Raw genomic sequence first — 6,438 nt, 5'->3', positions numbered from 1 at the left:
TTTGTCTTGGCCACTCATCTGGTCTTGGACCTTGCACCTTTGGCAGAAGGACTTGGCGATGATGCATTTGCTAGCTTCACCGGGCTAGGAGTGGGAATTTGGCATTATGATTCTATGTTTCTCTTGCCTACACATTTTCCTGCTTCTTAAACAAATGCTGTCCATCCTTCTAAGTTCAGTTCAAATCCTAACAATTCTATGAAAATTCCCTATCCTTATTATATCAGCTATCATTGCTCTTTCTCATTTTGGACTCTCAAGAGTTCCCACCTGCATCACACCTGACTAACATTAAAAAAAAATAATCTTAGAGGTTATTTAGTCAAATTATACTATGCAAGATTCCACTCTCCCATATTTCTCACCAAGCCTTAGTTCAGATAATTCTGCTATTTGGGAAAATAGATATTCTGTTTGTGCAATAACCCAAATATCTCAGATATCATTTTCTTCTCGGCACATACTGGCTCTAGAATATGTATCAACCAATGATGTGTATCAACTCATTTTGAAAAAAATGTAAAATGAGTTCCCAGAAGAGACAAAAATCATGCTGTTCAGAACACACGAGCTTCTCAGCTTTAGGTAAAGGACATGGCGTAGAGGATTCAGAATAAGGGCGAGGGTGGTATGTTCAATGGATGGATGGCAGGAATCTTTGATCTGAGGTCTCCCAGTGGAGGTTAGTAGAGGTAAAAACACCTGTTATCTTACTCTTCAGAGAGTGAAACTTCTACATGGACAAATCTAATAATCATCATATATGCACCTTGTCCAGAAGCGTGACTCTCCTCTCCAGTTCCCCTCTTCCCCAGAATACCCTGGCCCTCCTCCCCTTATGGTAACAGCGCCAAGGTCTCTGGAAGGTGTACTGTGAGGGACTTGCTGTCTTACGCAAGCCCGCCCCAGCTCTGCCCAATAAAGCTTGTTGCGCAATACTGCCATCTTGTGGTCCTGGCTTTTTCTTGATTAGCCCTGAAATCTTCAAACTCAACAAAGACATGGTATATTATAGACTGAGTGGCTTAAACAACAGAAATTTATTTTCTTAAAAAGTTCTGGGGACTGGAAGATCAAGATTAAGGTGTTAGCAGGTTTGGTTTCTCCTGAGGCATCTCTCTTTGGTTTGCAGATGGCCATCTTTTTTTGTGTCCTCACATGGTCATTCCGCTCTCTCTGCACATCTCTGGTGTCTCTCTGTATGTCGTAATCTCTTCTTAATAAGGACACAAGTTTGATCAGAGCAGGGTCCACCCTAATGGCCTCATTTTTAACTTAATTACCTCTTTAAAGATCTGATCTCAAATATAGTCACATTATGAGGTACTGGAGGTTAAGGCTTCAACATATGAATTTTGGAAGACACAGTTCAGCCCATAACACGTGTGTATACACCTTTAGAAAAATACTAATGAATCTTACTATGCACACTGTCTTTTGCTTTTTTCATTTATGATATGTTGATGTTCTTTTCATATCAGCACACAGGGATACATCTACCTCATTCTTTTAATGGCTATGTAGTATTTCATTGTCTGGATAGATAGTGTGTGCTATATATGAGAGGGGGGGCAGGGGAAATGGGTGAAGGGAGTCAAAATGTATAAATTTCCAGTTATAAAATAAAAAAGTGATGGGGATATAATGTACAGCATGACAACTATAGTTAATAATACTGTATTGCATATTTGAAAGTTTCTTAGAGAGTAGATCTTAAAAGCTCTCATCACAAGAGACAAGTTTTGTAACTACGTATGGTGATGGACTTATTGCAGAGATCATTTTCCAGTATATACAAATATCAAATCATTGTGTTATACACCTGAAACTAATACAATGTAAAACATCAATTATACCTCAATAAAAAAGAGAGATGAAATATAAAATATAAGTTCCTTTGAGTTCTAACATTGTACAATTCTATGAAATGTCAAATTCCAAAGAAGCTAGAGATATTTCTGCATCTTATAATCCTTGAAGTTATTATAAAACTTTGCAACAAAAGCATACGTGTCTGCACAAAACTCAGATTTCCTTAATTTATTTCCATCCATATTCCTGGAGTTATCTGATACATCCCAGATTCCTGTCCTGCTGACTCCATAGCAACCCTTTTCCATTTTGAACTCTCCACAAGCCTTACCTTGTAACTTAGAAGTGAAGGAAGTGTTAGAGAAGGAAATTAATACTTCCAGAGTTCTGCTCCAGTGTGTAGGTACAGGCTAAATGTCTTTTTTATTTTTATCATTACAACAGACTTTATGACTGCAATAAAGATGTGAGTGGTTTCTTCAAAGATAAACATCTGAAACGGAGAGGCGGGTTACATTCTAATAGCCTGTGGCTGCTGTCAGAAATAATTTAATGCTTAGTGCTTTGTTGGCTGGCCCAAGTCCTTTGAAGAAGTGAAGCATGCTACTTACACCATCATGGCTGCCCAGAATCCACTCATTTATGTGAGGTATTCTGTAGTGCTGCTCAATGAAGGCAAGAAGGCTGAACTTGGTAATTGAGAATGAATGTCAAGTAGTGTCAAGACGCCTCAATTCATAAGGCTGATAACTCCTTCTGTGATTGCATTTCCATTTTTACAGCTGCTTCAGTGGCCAAGTTTGCCAGCCTTGTTTGGGAAAGTATATATATTACAGGACTCTTGACACTGAGAAAAACCTAGGTTTTTTTTTTTTTTTTCATTTCTAAGGGTTATGGAATTTTCTAACTCTTACAAAGGTCAATTTTATAAAATTTATAAAGAGATAGAAGAGAGAAATTCTCGTAAGACAAAAAATAAGGAAAAGAAAGGCACCGATCTTTGTGCAACTATTCTAGCAATCACAAATTAAAACATGATTTTTGACATAGGCAATATATTTCTTTGAAAGGAAGAAACTTCCTTAAATGAAGTGAAAATATACAAATGATTAAACAATGGTCAGGAATGAATTCAATTCCTAAAGTGTTTTGGATCTATTTTTGTTTAAATAGAATAATATGCATATTACCCTTAGCACAGAGTCTAGTCCCTCTTTCTGTAAAAAGGCAAAGAGTAAATATTTTAGGCTTTGCAGGCCAGCTGATGTCTGTAGCAACTTTGGTATTGTGCAAAAGCAACCATAGACAATATGTAAATAACTAAGCATGGCTTTGTCCCAATAAAATTTTATTTATGGGCACTAAAATTAGAATTTTATAGTATTTTATGTGTCATGAATATTATTTTTCTTTTGCTTCTTTGTAACTATTTAAAAATGTAAAAATCATTCTTAGCTCATATGACATACAATAGATGGCATGCTGGATTTGACTCATAGACCATAGTTTGCTGATTCCAGGTATGATACATGATAGATGCTTCATATCTATACCTGAGTCCCTTAAAAAAACAGTTATGTTTCATGAATGTGCCACATATATGGGCAAGAATTGATTATACTTAGCAGGATCTTTAGCCAGAGCTTCATGCCACAGTCTCTGGGTCTCATTCTACCCTGAGTGATGTCTGTTTTTATCAATAATTTCTCCTCACACGGAAAGCTATCTGGGCAAAGTTAATAGATAAAGGGAAGCATGAACTGTCTCAAGGACATCCCTCTCCCTGCCCTTTCCAGAAAAATCCTTTGGTTCTCTTGGACAGATCTGACGTCATAGTGAAGCTGAAACTGCTATGATATAAGGAATACTGTAACTGAATGAAGATGTTTCCAGTTAACCTGAGGCCAGGGTACCGTCTTAAAGAGAGTGAATGGTGAAGATGGGAGAGCATTTTATAAACTGCAAAACTGAAAATTTAGTTGAGCCTACCTGCTGCCCTCTATACTCCCTGATTATATATAATCGATTAATAAAGTTTTTCTTACATTAGAAGCTTTTAAAAAGACATGTGGGTACAAATGATACATTCGGGGGGTTCTGCTTTTTTTATTATTATATAAATTGTCTTGGTTGTCAGGCAATGTGGAAATCAGCTGAAAAAAAATATAGTAACTAGTTATTTACCTTTTTCCTGAGAGTAGAAATCTGAGACTTAACTCTAGCAGTGGAGAAATTGAAAACAGAAACCAAAAACAAAACAAAATATTGGAGTTATTTTTGCAAAGTCAGTCTGGGTGCCCACTTTGTGACACTGGAGCTGCTTTAATGGTGTCCCATTTTAAACCTTTCATATTATACTGCATAATAAAGGGTGGTAATGATGAGAATCAAATTCACTGAATTGCAAGATTGTCTAGTTTGTCTAAGAAGGGGAATTAATAAATAAGGCAAATGCCTAACTGGATCTGATATTGAGGGACTATTTTTATATGCTAAATTTTAATAGTTCAAGGAAGCAGCTTTAGATTTGGACTATTTAATAATTCAGGAAACAATTTTGAGAGGCAGTATACAGCTTTTACAATTTTGTTATGTCCTATTCGTACATCTTAGAAAGCAAGTGACAAAAGTCATATTTGCTTTCATCATATTTAATGTGCTTTGGGAGGTCCAAATAAAACTACACCACAGATTTGGTAAATGTTGCAGCTGTTTATTTATATGTTTTCCAATCACTGAGTCAGCTTATTATCTAGATTTTCCCCCAGGAACAAATATTCTGATAATTGAAGAGGTCTTTGGTTTTCACTCGCATGTCAGGCATTGTCCAGGTGTCTGAGACTACTTAGCATTTCTATGCCACTTTAGAGATGCTTTCAGACTTTGGGTGGCTAACGAGCTGTGTTTTGTACAACACTAAGGATCTTAATCTGATCAAATGGTGGCGCTGAAAAGCTCCCTTGGTTTTTAATATGATGATCTAATGCTGGGAAATTGCAGTCCCTTGTTATCATATATAGATCAAGACATTCCATTCTGGACATGGACTGTCACCTCTGTAGACCTTATTCTCTTGTGGAAGATCAGAGAATCTCGGGGCCAAGGGAACAAGTTTAAATGTCTTTATTTTGTCCGCAGTATTCCTTCCTTCCACTCTCATCCTGAATACAGTTTAGTCCAATGCACAGCCCACATAATAAAATGTTCATGTAGTTTTAATTACAAATCACATTATAATTGTATAACTAATTAATTCCTTATGAATGACATGAGGTGGATTTATTTTTAAATGCTGTTTTAGAGACTCATGGACATAGACAATGGACTGGTGGCTACCAGAGGGAAAGAGGGCAGCGGGGAGGTAGATAGGAGTAAAAGGGGTCAAATATTTGTTGATGGAAGGCAATCTAATTCTGGGTGATGAACACACAGTGCAATATATATATGCCATGCTGTTGAATTGAAACTTACAGGATTTTGTTGATCAATGTCACCCCAATAATTTTTAATTAAAAAAAGGTGTTACACATCCATCAAATAATGTAGGCAAAAAATAAATGAAACTTTAAAACAAACAAACTAACTAACAAATAAATAAATAAATAAAAATGCTGTTTTGTTTATAAGCTTTCCATTCACCTCAGCCTTTTTTTACTCTTTACCTTTAGATGTTGGGACTAGTACAAACTGATTATCAAGGGTCTTCATAGTTTAATGAAAAAATATTCACGAGTCCTCTGAATCTCACCTAAGTTTGATGAAATAGTCAGCATTTAATAAGTACCTGAAGTGCTTCCATTAGTTTCTTTGTGAGTTTAATGCTTGCTCTGCTCATTCCGTCTAGCCATTTCTGGCAGTTCTTGTCATCAGGTATTTTTATTTTCAAGTAGAGACCCTGCTTCTGGTCATTGGATAAATTTCTGTATGTTACTTTATCCATCATCTGGTTGATAAACACAATACCATACCTTATTTTAGCTCCATAGTTTTAGTTAGATACAAGAGTGTTCTATTAAGTCAGATCATGATCATGAATAATGTCAATCTTCCTGAAAACCGACTTACCTGAGAGCAGCTAAGTATGTCCCAATTAAAAATAATCAAATGCAGAGGTTTTTATCCAGGTAAGCTAATAAACTGTCTCCTCCCTTCTTTGAGGCTTATTCCGTCTTTCAATGTTATAATAGATTTTTTGTGTGTGATTTTAAAAAGCTTTCTTGGTTTGTTACAAAGGGGAATTTTTCTTAAAATAGCGTTTAAATTTAGTGTCTCTAAGAAATTAAGTGTTCTTTTGTCTTTTCATTTAGGTAGTTTGGGAATTTTTAAAAACCCTCTAATTGTTAGTATTTAAATGTAAACTTTATCTTTGGCATCTCAAATATTCCATTATAACACTAATATGGTTAATGTGAGAAAAATAAACAAGCTAAGTTTTGCAATGAGTTCAATCACATAGGTGGGTCTTGGGCATCAGACAAGTTTTCTTTCTTAGAGGGTTTTTTCTTTTCCTTTTTCTCTTCTTTTCTTTCTTTCTTCCTTCCTTCCTTCCTTCCTTCCTTCCTTCCTTCCTTCCTTCCTTCCTTCCTTCCTTCCTTCCTTCCTTCCTTCCTTCCCTCCCTCCCTCCC

The sequence above is a fragment of the Pteropus vampyrus genome, unplaced genomic scaffold, assembly GCF_000151845.1.
Source record: "Pteropus vampyrus isolate Shadow unplaced genomic scaffold, Pvam_2.0 Scaffold273, whole genome shotgun sequence".
Classification (NCBI taxonomy): domain Eukaryota; kingdom Metazoa; phylum Chordata; class Mammalia; order Chiroptera; family Pteropodidae; genus Pteropus; species Pteropus vampyrus.
Note: the sequence above shows the minus strand (reverse complement) of the source record.